At 39.0% G+C, this 18,446-nt stretch overlaps 1 protein-coding gene across 3 annotated transcripts in view; it reads left to right on the forward strand.

Annotated features, from left to right (window-relative positions):
• PRKG1 (protein kinase, cGMP-dependent, type I) overlaps nt 1-18,446 on the forward strand; it is a 1,420,729-nt gene that overhangs the window by 597,247 nt on the left and 805,036 nt on the right. The window lies entirely within an intron of this gene.

Raw genomic sequence — 18,446 nt, forward strand, 5'->3', positions numbered from 1 at the left:
AGGAGAAGGGGACGACAGAGGATGAGGTGGCTGGATGGCATCACTGACTCGATGGACGTGAATCTGAGTGAACTCTGGGAGTTGGTGATGGACAGGGAGGCCTGGTGTGCTGCGATTCATGGGGTCGCAAAGAGTCGGACGCGACTGAGTGACAACTGAACTGAACTGAACTGAATGATAAAATACCTGGGAAAATTTAGCTCTGATGTGGAATAGCTTGAGAGGTGTGATTGAAAAAGGTGCTTGGTAATGAAATTGATTTTCCTCCTTCACTGTGGAACTGAGTGATGAGAAGGCAGTCCAGTGAGAGAGGATTAATTCAGGTTGATTCTTCCAAGTACATAATTTTGTACAACTTTTGCTATTGTCCTCAACACTTATTTCATGTTCAGATACTTTCTTCCTGAATGAAGTTTTTGCTGATAATGAGAAGGGTGTTCATGATGGACTATAGGTGGAAATAAGGTTAATATGATACAGTGTCTTTATTATGACTCAGGTCAAGTCTGAAATTTCACTTCTATTAATCTCCTGATAATCATTTCCCTCTGCCCCATCCTTAACCAAAGTACTGGAGCAGTGAATAAAACTAGCTGATTTTATTAGGATATTATACCAATGTCAGTCACAGACAATTGTAGAATGTGTTGTTGCTAAGGTGATGCTTTCTTACTCAGATTGCTTACTTAGAAGGAAACTTCCATTCTTCCTAAGTGCTGGCTGCTCTTGTGTTATTATTTTACGCATTAAAAATCAAGGGGGAAAAAATCCAAATTATTTGGAACTTGACAGTCTTATTTTAAGTAATGCTGATATTCACTGATACATACTCGTGTTCAAAAAAATGTCTTTATTGTGAAATAGTTGGTCTGAATAGTTCTGCTCTGTAGCTGGCCATGGTTTCAGAGTTCCGGTGGGTGATATAGGACAACAGCTAGTGAGAGACTGCAGGTCACCTGATTCCTTTTCACGTGGCAGTTGCTTTGGGGTTAAAAAATAATAATACTAATGTTAAGAATAGGCTTCCCAGGTGGCTTAGTGGTAAAGAATCTACCTGCAATGCAGGAGATGTGTGTTCAATCCCTGGGTCAGGAAGATCCCCTGGAGAAGGAAATGGCATCCAACTTCAGCATTCTTGCCTGAGAAATCCCATAGACAGAGGAGCCCAGCAGGGGCTACAGTCCATGGGGTTACAAAAGAGTTGGACATAACTTAGTGACTAAATGATGACAACATTAAGCATCAGAGGCTGAAATTCAGTCTTTCTGTTCACATAGCAGCAAGAAGTCAGTCATACCACAGCCATTCTGTCGAGAGAGACCCTGTGCTTGGGTGGGGAACATTTCCACTTGCTGCCAATGCAGTGGCTTCTCTGCCTCACTCCCTGTAAGACCATGACGAGGAGTAATAGAGATCACTGAATCAGTGACTTTTGCAATTCAGCTCAGCGCTTAGCCGATGTATTTTATATCTAAGTGCTTACTCTGTCCTAAGCAGATCTCCAATATATTATCCCACTGGATGTACAAATGTTGTAGGAAAAATGAGGCACAAGAGGATGGTCAGGTCCCAGGTCTTGGCGACGTCCCTGGGACAGGCCACCAAGTGAGGGTCCTTGGCTTCACACAGGAAAAGAATTCCAGAATGAGCCTTAGTAGAGTGAAAGGAGATTTATTTAGAGAGATACACACTCCATAGACAGAGAGTGGCTGTCTCAGAAGGCAAAAGGCAACCCCAGGGCATAGGGGCCTCTCGGAAAGTGAGAGAGGCCCCAAAGTGCTGCAGTGGTTAATTACTATGGGCTGGGTAATTCCATAGAAATTTTCTTTCTTGAAAAAGGGGCAGGGATTTCCAGGAATTGAAACACTGCGTTTAGTGGTTGGCCTCAGAACTGTCATGTCACATGTGGTGTGTCATTTAGCATGCTAATGCATAACAGTGAGTGTGTAGTGAGGCTCAAAATCTACTAGAAGTGAAATCTTCCACCATCTTGGGCGAGTAGGTTCTAACCAGTCTTTGTCGTATCCTGTTCTTCTTAACAGTTGGGTCATTCTTTTAATACTTGCGCCCTGCCCCCTTCCTCCTTGTCTCATGCAGGCTTAAGTTCTTTTCAACTCTAAATAGGGCCCAATGCTTTATACTGATCTAGTTGACATCAGTGTTGGTAACCTTACCATTATTTTTAACTGCTTTTGCTTAACTAATTCCTTCTGTTGTTGTCCAGTAGCTAAGTTGTGTTCAACTCTTTGCAACTCCATGGACTGTAGTATGTCAGGCTCTTCTGTCCTCCGCTATCTCGTGGAGTTTGCACAGATTCATGTCTATTGAGTTGGTGATGCTATCTAATCATCTCATTCTCTGCCATCCGCTTCTCCTTTTGCCTTCAATCCTTCCCAGCATTAGGGTCTTTTTCATGAGTCGATCTTCACATCAGGTGGCCAAAGTATTTGAGCTTCAATTTTAGCATGGGTGCTCCCAATGACTTCAGGGTTGTTTTCCTTTAGAATTGACTGGTTTGATCTCCCTGCAGTCCAAAGGATTCTCAACAGTCTTTTCCAACATTACAGTTCGAAAGTATCAGTTCTTTAGCTCTCAGCCTTCTTTATGGTCTAATTCTCACATCCATACATGACAACTGGAAGACAATGGCTTTGGGTATATGGGCCTTTGTCAGCAAAGTGATATGTCTACTTTTTAACACACTCTCTAGGTTTGTCATAGTTTTCCTTCCAAGAAGCAAGCATCTTCTAATTTTGTGGCTGCTATTACTGTCCACAGTGATTTTGAGCCTAAGAAAATAAAATCTACCACTGCTGCACTTTTCCCCCTTTCTTTTGCTGTGAAGTGTGTGGACTGGATGTCATGATCTTAGCTTAATGAATGCTGAGTTTCAAGACAACTGTTTCACTCTCCTCTTTCACTCTCATCAAGAGGTTCTTTAGGTCCTCTTCATTTTCTGCCATTAAAATGGTATCATCTGCATATTTCTCCCAGCAAACTTGATTCTAGCCTATGATCCATCCAGCCCAGCATTTTGCATGATGTACTGTGAATATGAGTTAAATAAGCAGGGTGACAATATACAGCCTTGTCATACTCCTTTCCCAGTTTTGAACCAGTCTGTTTTTCCATGTCCGGTTATAACTGTTACTTCTTAACCTACATACTTCAGAAGGCAGGTAAGGTAAGGTAGAGTATTCTCATTTCTTTAAGAATAGTCCACAGTTTGTTGTGATCCACACAGTCAAAGGCTTTATCATAGTCAGTTAAACAGAAGTAGATGTTTTTTTCTGGAACTCCTTTCCTTTCTCCATTATCCAAAGAATGTTGACAATTTGATCTTTAGTTCCTCTGCCTTTTCTAAATATATCTTATACATTTGGAAGTTCTCGGTTTACTTACTGTTGAAGCCTAGTTTGAAGGATTTTGAGCATTGCCTTGCTAGCGATTGCATGTACATGTGTGCTTAGTCACTCAGTTGAGTCCAACTCTTTGTGACCCATGGACTGGCCCAGCAGGTTCCTCTGTCCATGGGATTCTCCAGGCTAGAATGCTTGAATGGGGTGTCATTCCCTTCTCCAGAGGATCTTCCCAAGCCAGAGATCAAACCAGTGTCTTCTGTGTCTCCTGAATCAGCAGGCAGATTCTTTGCTACTAGCACCATCTGACAAGTCCTGTTAGCGTGTGAAATGAGTGCAACTGTATAGTTTGAACATTGTTTGGAATTGCCCTTCTTTGGCATTGGGATGAAAACTAACCTTTTCCTGTCCTGTGGATGAACTAAATCAAATCCCTTATGATTATACAGTGATGGTGACAAATATATTCAAGGGATTAGATCTTGTAGACAGAGTGCCTAAAGAACTATGGATGGAAATTCATAACACTGTACAGGAGGTGGCAACCAAAACAATCCCCAAGAAAAAGAAATGCAAGAAGGTAAAGTGGTTATCTGAGGAGGCTTTACAAATAGCTAAGCAATGAAGAGAAGTGAAATGCAAGGGAAACACGCAAGGGAAACATATCCTCAACTGAATGCAGAGTTCTAGAGAATAGCAAGGAGAGATAAATGACCAAATGCAAATGCAGGAAAACAATAGAATGGGAAAGACTAGAGATCTCTTCATTGGAGATATTGGAGATGTCAATGGAACATTTCATGAACATTTTATGCAAGGATGGGCACAGTAAGGTACAGAAATGGTAACGACCTAACAAAAGTAAAGAGATTAAGAGGCAGCAAGAATACACAGAAGAACTAGTTCCCTCTATGTTTAGTTAAAAAAAAAAAAAAAGAAGAAGAACTAGGAGGGACCATGACAATAACCTGACTTCATCCTTTCGCTTTGTGGACCAACAGAGGCTCCTGAAGTCTAGACACTCACAAGGTCATGGATATGTCTAAGTGATGGCAGAACCACGACCAGATCTGATCTCTTCATTTCCTGAATTAGGCAATTTTGTGATGACTCTCATTAGCTCAAATCGTGAACCTGGAAGATGAACTCACATAGCAATGAATTAGCACTTTACCATTATTTCTAATACATGGTTTTCATAGTTCAGATGCTTATGTTATTTTGCTTTTTAGGTCACTGTATGGAAAATTGATTATCATCTGGGCAAAAAGCTGGTTTAACCCATGACTGGGCAAACTTTGCTTTAAAGGACCAAGCACCAAACACTTTAGGGTTTGTAGACCATACAGTCCCTGTTGCAGCTGATCATACTGCCATTGTAGGACAAAACCAGCAATAGACAGTACATAGATGAAGGAACATAGATGTTTATCAATAAAACTTTATAGACACTGGACTTTGAATTTTACATAATTTTCGTGTGTCACAGGACATAATTCTTCTTTTAATTTTTTTCCAACTGTATAACAAATGTGAAAATTATCCTTAGCTTGTATGCCAAGCAAAAACAGACACCTTACTGCATTTGTCTCACAAGCTATGGTTTGCTGACCTCTGATCCAAGCCCAAAGATCCCTGCCAACCTCAGTTCTGTTCTGCCATGTTTGCTTCTGCAGAAGTATCTTCACATGCCCAGACGGTTCATAAGCATTTGCAGGGACTTAGTCTAAAATGGATAAGATTATATTCAATATAAAAACATGGTATTTTCTCTTAACATTTTCCTCTTTAAAATATTCTTTACCATCAGTGTTGCACATACACAGAAGATGCTTGCTTTTCAGTTTTTAATGTGTTAATTTAATCAACAAATTAAAAAATAAATACTTTTCAAGAATGCCTATTTGGATACATGTCAATAGATCCATGTTAAATTGGAGAATATGAGCCCATATTTAGTAGATGATGATGTTTTTTGCCAAGTAAACAAAGAAACTGTCCTGAAAAGCTTTAGTATAGCACAGCCAAGAAATGTGTCAGAATCATCAATAATCAAAAATGTAATGCAATCGCACAAAAGATGTGGGGAATATGGTAAGAGGGGAGGAAAAGGGGTGAAGGAAGAGACAAAGAAATGAGAGATGCAAGAAGAGAGGAAGAGGAAGAGGGAGGAAGGAATGAAGGAAGGAAGGAAAAGGGAGAGGGAGGGAGGGAATGGAGAGAGATAAAAGCAGGAAGAAAGGGAGGAAGGAACGTAGAATAATATTAATATATCTAGAGTTTAGCAAAAAGGAATATTTTCATTCGTGAATAAGTTCTAGATGTTAAGGTGTTGCCTTTGTACTTAAAACTTGTGATGTATATGAACTAGATAAGGTATATACAGCTTAAGAAACAATAATATACACCTATTTCCATATGCCTACTACCAATCTTAAGGTATAAAACTTTGCTGTCCAATACAGAGGGCATCAAACCTGCCTATTTAACAATTAAAATGTGACCAATCTAAATTGATATGTGCTGAAAGTAAAATATAGAAAGCTGCTTTAAAAGGCAATGTCAATAAAAGAAAAAATATCCCATTAGTAATTTTTACATTGATTGCACATTGAATGTAATATTTTAGATTCATTGTGTTTATATATTATTAAAGAAACTTTTAAATTTTGGTAAATAAGAAAATTACCTATGTTCAGATTTGCATTGAACAGAGTTGATATAGAGCATAACTAGATTTTTGAGTCTTCTTATGTGCCTCTGATGTCCTACCCTAAGGTAATCTTTTTTCTAAAATTACTTTATTAAGTTCTTTGATTTTTTTTACTTGTATCAATATATGTATGTTCCTTGATTATATAGTTATTTTTAAATCCATTGTATTTAGTGAATATTCTTAGTAACAGCAGCAGCTTCTGAGTTTGCTTTTGTCTGCTCCCTGTTTATAGCCTTCCAGTATTTTTCTTTCTTTCCTACCAGCTCAGCAATACCTTCTAAAAATATTTTTAGAATATTTTTCACACTAGGAGTGATTTCACTGCATGTTCAGTCTATCATATGGCCAGCACATTGCCCTTGCTATCCAGTGGGATATAATTTGTTGACTAAAAGATATTCACAACCAGAAGTTGAGGGTTATGTTTTATTTGGTGGGAATTCTTAGGACTTTAAGCCCAGGAAACAGCATCTCATGTGACTCTGAGAGAACTGGTTCTAGGAGGCGAGGGGAAGAGCCAGGTTATATAGGAGATTTGCAACAAAGGACAGGTAGTCTGAATAGCTATAGTACATATACACAATGGAGTATTACTCAGCCATTAAAAAGAAAACATTTGAATCAGTTCTAATGAGGTGGATGAAACTGGAGCCTATTATACAGAGTGAAGTAAGACAGAAAGAAACACACCAATATAGTATAATAACACATATATCTGGAATTTAGAAAGATGGTAACAATAACCCTGTGTACGAGACAGCAAAAGAGACACTGATGTATAGAACAGTCTTATGGACTCTGTGGGAGAGGGAGAGGGTGGGAAGATTTGGGAGAATGGCATTGAAACATGTATAATATCATGTATGAAAGGAGTTGCCAGTCCAGGTTCAATGCACAATACTGGATGCTTGGGGCTAGTGCACTGGGACGACCCAGAGGGATGGTATGGGGAGGGAGGAGGGAGGAGGGTTCAGGACGGGGAACACATGTATACCTGTGGCGGATTCATTTTGATATTTGGCAAAACTAATACTATTATGTAAAGTTTAAAAATAAAAAAAAAATTAAAAAAAAAAGACTATTGTTAATTAAAGAAAACTAGATATCTCAAGTTAAGGAATTTTGCACTTTTCTGTGTATGGGAAGATGCAAGAATCAAAAATTATTCCTTTCAGCTATCCTGGGCCAGTATTTTGTGTTCTCATATCCTGTACTCCTTGGGGCTCATGGTAGGGAGTGGCTGCAGTCTGATGGCTGCCAGATTACAGGTATTCTACTCTTTCCTGAGTGCCCTTAGGGCTCAGGAGCTCACGTTGGAGGGCTGCAATCACTGATGACTGTGACAACCTTATTTAACAATAAGGCAGGAAATACTCCATTTCTCCAGTTACTTGTCTCACCATCCCCATGGAGGTTTTATGAAGTCATAGCTGAGGAATGATTGTATGCAACAATCTAAGAATTTTTTGGTGAATAAATTAAGATGTCAATATAATAGATACTATATGACCATAATATTCAAGTTGAGGTGGTAAGATGTAAACTTGTAAAAGATAATCCGACCAGTAACACTGGCAAATGATCTGCCCAGAGATCAGGAGTAGCAAGCACTTGAAGAAGTCAAGGAGCCTGCATAGAGGGAGAGAGCCAGGTGCATTTTGAAGACTGAATGGGAATCAACAAAGTGTTAGCAGCGGCTGAAGCCTATTTCGTGTTTTAAAATGTACACAAGCCAGACTTGCTAAATATGAATTTGTTGAAACATATACAGTAAAATGTAAACCTTTACCTCATTCAGCAAAATGTCATAAATACAAAAGTGTTCTAAGCATTGTGCGTGCTTAATGTGTGCTTAGTCTCTCAGTCATGTCTGACTCTGTAAACACGTGAACTATATAGCCTGCCAGGCTCCTCTGCCCATGGAATTTTCCAGGCAAGGGCACCGGGATGGGTTACCATTTCCTGCTCCAGGGTATCTTCCTGACCTACGGATTGAACCCGCGTCTTTTGTGTTTCCTGCATTGCAGGCAGATTCCTTACCCACTGAGCCATCAGGGAAGCCCTATAAGCAATGTGGAGGGATTCATCTCGAGATTTCCAGGTCTCCGAACTATAGTGCCACAATTCTAAGAAGCTGTTACTATAGATCCTGGAGAAGATACCGGGAGACTTATACGAGGCCTTTTTTTGCTTTTGTCCTAACAGGAGTTATTTCTGTTTGAAAAACATCTCCTGGCATGCATTTTCAAATAACTCCAGGCAAATACCCGTCTAGTTAAGTAAATGCAAGGATAGCCAGTACTAAAATTCATCTTTAAAGTGATCATACTATGAACATTAACTGATTAGATGAAAAAAAAAATCTTTTTTTCAAAGAGTTATCGAGTATTTGCCCACTGTGATATGCTGACCATTATGGTTTGAAAGTTGATAGTAAACCCACACCATGTATACTATCAATGCTTATATATCCCTATAGCCATAGTAATTAAGCCCATGTGAGTCAGTGAATATATTACTAATAGAGGGTGCCTAGCTTCATAATCAGAGAAGGCAGTGGCAACCCACTCCAGTACTCTTGCCTGGAAAATCCCATGGACAGAGGGGCCTGGTGGGCTGCAGTCCATGGGGGCGCTAGGAGTCGGACACGACTGAGCGACTTCACTTTCGCTTATCACTTTCATGCATTGGAGAAGGAAATGGCAAGCCACTCCAGTGTTCTTGCCTGGAGAATCCCAGGGACGGGGGAGCCTGGTGGGCTGCCGTCTATGGGGTCGCACAGAGTCGGACACGACTGAAGTGACTTAGCAGCAGCAGCTTCATAATATTTCCTGTAATTTAATTTTAAATGATGCTTCTAAGCTCATGGGAACCAGTTTTAATAGCAGAAGCTTTCAAAATCAACTAGAGACAAAAGAGTAGACCCTTTTTAGAACCTCTTTGGGCAAACAGGGAGACCACCACAGCAGGGAACCGAAGTCAATAATACAGTTGTATTTATTTAAGTTAGTACTTCTGTCATAACTAGTGATTTTCTTATTTGCCAGAGATGTAAAAGGTCTGTTTAAAATATTCATTCAAATATTAAAAAGGGGCTTTATTATAAGAAGACATTAAATATAAATAATGTGCAGATATGGCAGAATGTGAAGGGTATTTTGTTGATGACTGGGGCTTGGGACAATTTGGTCTAAGCATTTTTTCCTATAAGGAAGAATTATTTTAAGGAAAAGTTGGTAGGGCATATTTTAAAACCTGTTTCTTCCCTCCTTTTGAAGGCAAATCACTTGGCTTAAGTGGAACATTAGATTTCCCTTCATAGTTTTTCTAACTTATATTCAGTAAGGTGAAAAATCAAATTCAGAGGTGAATCTGAGTTCCTCTATGCAAATGAAGGACTTGAAATTTTAAACAACACAGCTATCCTTCTTTCCTGGGAGTACATAACTGGTAGAGGGCTAATTACGCCCATGAGAGTTGCTGTATTAAATGTGCTTAGGACAGCCACAGCCCGAGGATTCTTAACCCTTAAGGAAGTAAACCTAAGTCAGTAACTTAAACCACAAGTTGGTAACTCAGCTAAAGAACATGTGTGTTAGTTGCTCAGTCATATCCAGCTCTTTGCGACCCCCACGGACTGTAGCTCACCAGGCTCCTCTACTCATGGAATTCTCTAGGCAAGAATACTGGAGTGTGTGACCGTTTCCTTCTCCAGGGTTTCTTCCTGACCCAGGGTTGAACCTGGGTCTCCTGCATTGCAGGCAGATTCTTTACCATCTGAAACACCAGGGAAGATAACAGTCCACGTATCTGGTCACCAAAGTAAATGGATATGAGATGTTCTCTAGACGGTTCATACTTACTGTATTAAAATCAATAAAATCCCTGGGAGTGTTTCTCCTAAAAGGACTAAAATTGATATACAGAGGGCAGGATAGTAACTGTCTCGGACACTCAGACAAAGGGAATTCTTAGTTTGTCCCTTAACCTTTGAATCTCTTCTGTTTCAAGTCATGGCACTATCTTTTCCTCTGTTGTTCAGGCACCAAACAGTCCTTGATTCTACTCATTTTTTCATCTCCGCACCCCATTCAGGCCCCACATCCAATACAAATTCTGTCGACTCTACCTTCAAACTATATTCCAGATCTGACCACAGTTCATCAGCTCCACTCCTGTTCCCCCTATTCAAACCATCGTTACTCTCATCTGAACTACTGCAGTGGTCTTCTTGCTTCACTCTGGCTGTCCTACAGTCCCTTACCAATACAACAGCCCCCGTCATATTTTTAAAGAATTAGAGTCTTGTGTCCTATTTGATGCTTTCCCATGGTTCATTATTGCATTCAAATTGGAATGTGACTCCTTAATTTGAACTCAAACGGCCTTCCTGATTGCCCTTCTGAGCACCTGCTCCGTCACGTGCTACTTGTTCACTTCTTTATAGCCAGACTCACTGTCTGCACGAACCCCCATTCATATGCTTGCTGTTCCCTTTCTGAAACACCCTTCCACTGAATCTTTGCATGGTGCACCTCTCATTCCACTCAGGTCTCTGCACAAATGTCACTTCTTTTTTCCTGAGTCTTAAAATAGCAGCATACATAAGATCCCCTCATCCTCTGTTGTTTTTCTTCACACTATTTATCACTACTGAAATAATGTAATTAATTTTTTTATGTAGCTCTCTTATATATCATCAAGTTATTAAGATTTAAACAGATTTTACATGTATAAGCACTTTATAAAGCTCTATTTAAATGTGGGGGATGGTTATTATGGTGGAGTTGGCCACTTTATGACTCTAGTCTAATGATATTATGAATCAAAAAGTCTTTATTGATTTAATTAATTGTAATCATTCTTGTCTCTTCCTTGTCCTTGATTGCTTTCTTTTTTAACTAACCTAAAGATAATTGAGGGGTTCAGGATGCGGAACATGTGTACACCCGTGGCGAATTCATGTTGATGTATGACAAAACCAATACAATATTGTAAAGTAATTAGCCTCCAATTAAAATAATTAATTTATATTAAAAAAAAGATAATTGACTATTGGCTACTTAGGTAATACTACTTAATTTTTAGTGCTTCCTTCTTCCTATAATTGATGTTACTTTTTCATGCATCCTGAGCATCATAAGACTATGATGTAAGAAACAAGAATGTAAGAAAATGTTTAATCTTTATATGCCTCTCATATATATGTTCAAGTAGTTTATCAAGTGCATTGATCTTTCAAATAATGTATATCTCCAAGAAGATGGCAGTTGATCAGAGCTCCCAGAAGTTTTTCATACCCATGGTGTCTAAGCAGTGTTACAGTTTTGTGAGCATGTTGCAATTCTGTGAGCATGTTATTTTGTTATTTCTAAATTTTTAGAGGAAGAAGTCATTTTGGGTTCCCCTCATAGAGTAGATACATGTATTATAAAGGAGATATAAATTGTGACCCACCATCTTCGGTGGGCAAATAATGGTACTTTCTGAATTTTCTGTAACTGAACTGAACTTTTTTTTAAGAACTGATCTGGCCAGACTTTTCAGATTCTGGTCTCAGTCTTAAATCTTCCCCTTCATCCTCATTTTGTATTTGAGCCATCTACCCACATTGGTTACAACTAAATGACCATCATCATGGTTACCAGTAGCTCTTCACTGTCTGTTTTTCATACTGAAGATATAAAACCTTTCTTTGATATTTTGCCTAGACACACCAAGCAGTCATTTCCTGTCCCTGCCAGCAAGCCCCCCACAGCCCACTATCAAGCCCCCATAGCCCGCCAGACACTCTTATCCTCTTCATACACACACACCCTTCCTCCCATCCCAGAAATATTCTTTTGATCTGATTGGAAATCCTTTTCCTGTATTTTTGTCTAAGATACTCGTTCTCCATCCTGATACTATTTCTGTTACCGGTGCCATGAGTGCTCTAAATTGTCTTAGGAGCCTGGGGTTTTGGAAACGTGTATTCAGAGAGAAGTACAGGGAATTTCTATATCTTGCCCAGCGAGATCTCTCTGTCAAGACAGTGAGCACAGGGCCGATTCTCTGATAGAACTGGAGTGAGAAGAGATTGTAAACATTGAGAGGAGAAAATCATAGGTTAATAACAGAATATTATCCCTCTTTAAGGGTTTTCAATTTGACATCTCAGTATAAAAATCAAACTACTGTTGCACACCTGCCTTGTAAATGGTCTTTAGCTATTTCACAGCATCCCACCTGCCTTGTAAATGGTCTTTAGCTATTTCACAGCATCACATTTTTTTCCCTTCCAAATGAAATATGCAGTAAACTTCTAAAACTCACCAGTTTCAAGGAACCACAGTAACTCTCTGACATAATCTTAGCTATAATCAAATTTTTCATGGCAATATGTAACTGTTCAATAAATAACAGAATAAAACACAATATAATAATTAGAACCAGAACTTTGCGTGTAGGATGGCCTGCTTTATTGAATCTCATATGGAGTTTGACTATTAAAAAATAATACTTTCAATTAAAAATAATGTTGTTCAGCCATCTCAAACAGACCTATCATTTTTAACTCTGTGTCTAGGACAGTTTATTTAAACATTTTCACACCAGTGCAAATATGCCACTTGTCAAAGTTCTTCATGTTTGTCCCTGAGATTTGTGACATTGTTTTGGACCAAAGGAAGGAATTCATAAAAAGTGACCAACAGGCTATGTGATTCTGGCTAGTCCCAGTTTGCTAGATAGAATGCTCTTTTCTGGAAACCAGCTGATCTCAGTTTTGTTCAGTATGTTAGCAGGGTATGGCGCTCTTATCTGTTTGCTTCCTAGCTTGTTTCTTGTCCATCCTTCTTTCCTCTCAATGGGAGCTACTAACACAGCAGCAGGAGCTGGGAGAGCTTTTCCAGTTGTGTGACAGCTCTTGTTGTCTAGAGGTGGCTGTAGTTTATAAAGTGCTGACTAATAAAGCTTGGGATGTAAAGGCCTTGTTATTTCAAGTCACATTACTCCATGCCATTGGTCTGTGGCTTCACACATCCCTGGCTTTTGCAGAAAAAAACTGCATATACAATTTTTCAATGTCAGTTCTATAATTTGACTTCACTACAGCATGAGTCTTTCGTTGATTCTCTGTCAGTCATACTAAAGATGTGATTTCTAAGTGAATTTACACAATTTGATTAATATTTTAATATTAAGATTTTAAGAGCAGTCATGCCTCAGCTAAATCTCATGGACCGTAACGTGGTCACCAGACAAAGCTGGTGGTGACTAGGTGTTCCTCTAGATTTTCCCTTATTGACAAACAGCTCTTGGCCTCAAGAAAACATCAGTGACTTCAGAGAGTAAACATCTGATACTTGATCAAGACTGGTGATGTTGTTTTTTAATGTTTCCACTGAAAGGATCTATTAGGAGACTTATGTGGTTGCTGTATCTACATGAGGCAGCTCTTTGACACATGTGAATCTTGTCCCTGGGCACACTTGTTTGAGACAAGTGTATATCCCTTTCTCAAATTCAATGAATTTATTCAAGTAGACAGATGTCTACATAAATCAGTCTTTCCTTCTCCTTTCCAGTTTCCCCCTCTTCCCTTCTCTCTGTTTCTCACATCCCCACCATTTATTCATTCCTCTTTCTCCAGTTGGACCTGAGAGCCAGAGTCCATGATCATGTGGTGGTGGGCAGAGGAGCTTGGGAGGAAGGAAACTATTTATTGGCAATGGTGTAACTTATAAACATAGAAAGAGAAGAGTGGAGGGAGCCAAAGAGAGAATCTGAAAGCTCTGTAGAAATAAGACCTCCATCCTGCTGTTTCGAGTTCTCAAGTGACACAAAAAATGGCTAGTTAGCTTAAGTAGATTTCTATTTCAATAATCATAATCATAACTTTTATTTTTCCAAAAGTTATTTTAGAAGGCATTTATTGATTTCTTTAGCAAAAGTAATAGTAGTTGTAATTTGCATTTGGCAAGGAGTTAAACTTTTTTCAAAATGCTTTTCTAGCTGACGTGTTATTGTAGCTACAGAAAAGAGAATGAGTGCTGTCCCGATCTGATAATTAAGAAATTATTTTTAAATTTGGTAAGGCATTTGATAGGTAAGAAATTGTCTTATTTTGGATGAGTCCAAAAAGGTCAATCAGCTTGCTTAAAATCACAAAGTTGGGAGGAATGCTGGAGCTAGGTCCTTGACCCCAAGTATTAATGGTTTTCGTGTTCTAGAGCTGACTCATAACACCTCATTAATTCTTCACATGACCTCAATTCAATGCTGTATTCACTGTTCAGTGACATTGCATTGGTAACTTGAAATCAGTCATCATAGGAATATTTATGCTATAGACATCAGAAAACATGACAATTCATATGACCTTTTAAAAAGCCAGTTCAACTTTTACCTGCATTTCTCTGCTTCTAATGAACAGTAAAGTATCTATTCTGGAGCCAAGTGTATTCGTACATCTTTAAAGGAGAGCTGAAAACTCTTAACTTATTCTTAAGTAGAACTTTTCAATTCTTTACCAAGATAGCTTCCATCTCTGAGCAGAGGCCTCAGCAATGTTGTGAGAAGTGTTAGAGTATTCGTTCTTAGGATTAAAAGTATAAAAGGTCTACCAGTATTATCTAGCTCAGCTCTGTTCTTTCATAGATGAGGGAACTGAGAGCAAGAAATGTGAAATGATTTGTTCAAGGTCTTAAAACTATAGGAAAGAAAAATTATGATTTGAACTCAGAGCATCTTTTGTACGCTCTGGCTAAAATCCATGCTTGGAAGATCAAGGAGATCATACTTAGGACAAAGAAAGGAGGGCACAGGCAGAAGGCTAGAATCCCAGTACACTTGTAAAAACCTTTCATGTACTAGACTGAAAAAGAGATCATTGTTATTAATTACCGATACCTAATTAAAGTTGTAATTGTGCTCGTCTATTTGTTCATTACGGTATGTGAGCCAAGTGATGTCTCTAATAATTAAAATAATCAATAAACTTGCAAACTCAATTTCAGGACTAATTGTTTGTCTATTAAATACAAAGTATTTTGCATAATGATAAACTGTTAATATTCATGGAGAAAAAAAATGTGAAAATGAAAGACAGCTCTGCCCTTTCCAATAAGATGAGGTCATTATTATGTGATTAAATAGACAGGGATAAGAAAGAAATTTCATTTTTTTTAAATAGTGAAGAAATGACTGTCTAACTTAATCTAAGAAGCACTGCTGAAATATGTTACAGGTTTATGCTTGATTTAAAATATAAACCGCTTAGGAATAAAATTGGCTTGAACAATCTGTTGCTGATGTTATTGCACATACATCTCTTATAAATCAATATAATGCAACCAGTAAGCAAGACAATAGTTAACTGCTTTTTGTCAGTGTTTACTAAAATGATTGATGCGCCGTTATCACAGAAAATATCTAAACTTTCTTAGTTGGTGTTGGGGTGGGGGTGTTTCGGAAATAGGCCTTCATCACTTGAGTGTGATATGCTTAGTCAACCTACTTTATTTAGACAAAGTCTAAACACATCTATAAATGGTAATTCAATATACTCATGCAATTAGTATTGGTCTTTGGATGGGTAATTATGTGGTGTGCTCTCCTAATAAAACTAAAATTAAGCATACTAATCACAATTAAACACCTATTTCCCTCTCCTTCTTCCTTATGCAGTATTATCTGTTTTATATTAATACAGATTGCCAAGTTACAACTAGCTGACTTTTAGCTGCTTTTATCAAACTCAAATAGTTTGATAAAGTTTTCAGTAGCAGCATATTGAGAAACTCCTTATAACTCCTTATAACTTCTCTTGATTCTACCTTTTAATGGTAAACTCTGAAAATTGCAAAGGTTAAATAAATAAAATTAGCAAAGAACCTTCTTTATCCAGCACTCCATCCCTTGCTTTATCTACTTTCCTTTCTAGGCAGAATTAAAAGACTCGTCATTGGCACACGCTAGGACACTGATTCTCAAAGTGTGGTCCTGACCTGCAGATTAAGCATCTCCTGGTTAGAACTGCAAATTCTTGAGCTCAACCCCAAACCTACTAAATCTGAAACTCTGGGGGCAGGGCAAGCAAGTTCTTATAAAAACCCTCATGTGTGATTCTGATGCTAACTGAAGTTTGAGAGCTACTTGCTAAGGGAAAACATATTAAAGAGGACTTTGTTCAGAATTTGAGGGTTATTTTCTGCTTTTTTTCACTCTCCAAATGGTGTTGGAATTATTCAGCACATAATGGACACATCTTGGCTTCTCTTTGGAGTGTTTCTTCTTGTGAGATTGATCATTCTGCATTTTGTGTCTTTTTTTTTTTTTTCTTTTTTTTTCAAGACCTTGTTGATAAGCAAATTAGGTGTAAGTTCATATGGAAGGGGAAGAATATGCTGAGGTAAGAAGAGACAAATATCCCATCTGACAGATATGGAGGAACAGAGAAAATGTGGGGAGAATAAACACCTGGGAGCAAAAAGTAGATGAGAAAGTTCAAAAGTAATGGCTGCCTCCTCATTTCCTGGCCCCAGCCCCATGACCACACGCTCAGTCCCGTCATCATCTCTGCAGCAGTCTACTCCCCAGCAGTGGTACCATCCTTCTCTTGGTCGTCTACTCTTGAAACGTTGTAATCTTATTTAAATTAACCCTGTTATGGGCTCAAATTGTAGTCATCCATCAAATCATCAAATCTTGCCATTTCCTCTTTGAAAGGCCTCTTGCATTCACCCCTTCTACTCTCATGGCTCTGCCATTTCCATCCACAGGTGTTTTTATCCATCGTGTGTAAGCTCTGCACCAGCCCCACTTCCTCCCTGGAGGAAACAGCCTCCAGAGTGAGTGTCCCTCCCTGCTGCTGCTGCTGCTGAGTCGCTTCAGTCGTGTCCGACTCTGTGCGACCCCATAGACGGCAGCCCCCCAGGCTCCCCCGTCCCTGGGATTCTCCAGGCAAGAACACTGGAGTGGGTTGCCATTTCCTTCTCCGATGCATGAAAGTGAAGAGTGAAAGTGAAGTCGCTCAGTCGTGTCCGACTCTTAGCGACCCCATGACCCCCTTCTAACTCATCATGCAAACTGTTAGAAGACCATGTGATTTATGAGAATCTGGGTGGAGAGTATACAGGGAATCTTTAGGCTACTTTTGCAACTTTTTCTTCTAAGTGAAAAGTTAGAAGTTCCTGGCTTCCTTCATTCCACTGGCTGACTATTTCTCTCTCCTCCTTCCTGCTCCTTTTCTCATAAACTTGATGTTCCCTTCTCAGTTCTCCATTAAACATCACCCAATGCATATTTGACTTCCTAGCATGGGCTGCAGGGTGATAGACTCTTATCAATTATTCTTTGTGCATCTGCTGTGTAGCAGTTATGGGGGAGAATACAGGAGTCAAAATGTGTTCTCTGCCTTTAATTAGAAACTTCTTGGTTAGACCTTTGAGACCTCAATATATCCTTCCTACCTAACCAACCTATTTCCCAGTACCTATCTGATGTTCCCAGTTCATTTCTTTACTGCCCCACATTCATGCCATTCTCATTTCTGCCCATCCACTTTCACCTGGATTGCCCTCTGCTTGTTCAGGTGTCAGACATCCTCCAACGTCAAGAATGAGACTCTTTTCTGGCTAGGTCATGAGGACCACCTCATCCTCACTAACTCTCCATCTTCACCACACCTATTAGAGTACCCAGAGTCTGTATCACACAACAGCAAGTTTTTATTGTCTACTCTCCCATCTCTTCTCCATAACGAATTAGCAGGTCTTTGAAGTCAGGGGCTTCGCTGGTGGCTCAGATGGTAACGAATCTGCCTGCAGTGCAGGAGATCCAGGTTTGATCCCTGGGTCAGGAAGATCCCCTGGAGAAAAGGAATGGCCACCCACCCCAGTATACTTGCCTGGAGAATCCCATGGACAGAGGAGCCTGGCAGGCTACAGTCCATGGGGTCACAAAGAGTCAGACATGACTGAAATGACTAACACTTTCACTTTCACTTTGAAGTCAGGAACTGTTTCTCATGCTTTTGATCGTTTAAAGACTGGCACATGACTGACTCTATAGTGTGTATTAGCAAGGGCCTGCTTTTTGATTGATATTTCAGTGCACTCCACAACACAAGATTTGACTTATCATTTATTGTGCATTCTATATTCAAAAAAAGATTAATAAACATGATTACACATTTTCCCTTAACTTTTTCTCTTTAGGTACCTAATCTGTTTGGAATCTCAATGATTTTTTAAAAATAGAATATCTTATTAAAATATCTGAAAGCTATATACAGGTGCTATAAAATCCTTAAAATTGCAGAAAAATGAGCAGTATTGACCAAAGAAAACATCAGTGATATTTCTTTTATTATTTTTCTATGATTAACT

The sequence above is a fragment of the Bison bison genome, unplaced genomic scaffold (assembly GCF_000754665.1).
Source record: "Bison bison bison isolate TAMUID 2011002044 unplaced genomic scaffold, Bison_UMD1.0 scf7180017860456, whole genome shotgun sequence".
NCBI lineage: Eukaryota > Metazoa > Chordata > Mammalia > Artiodactyla > Bovidae > Bison > Bison bison.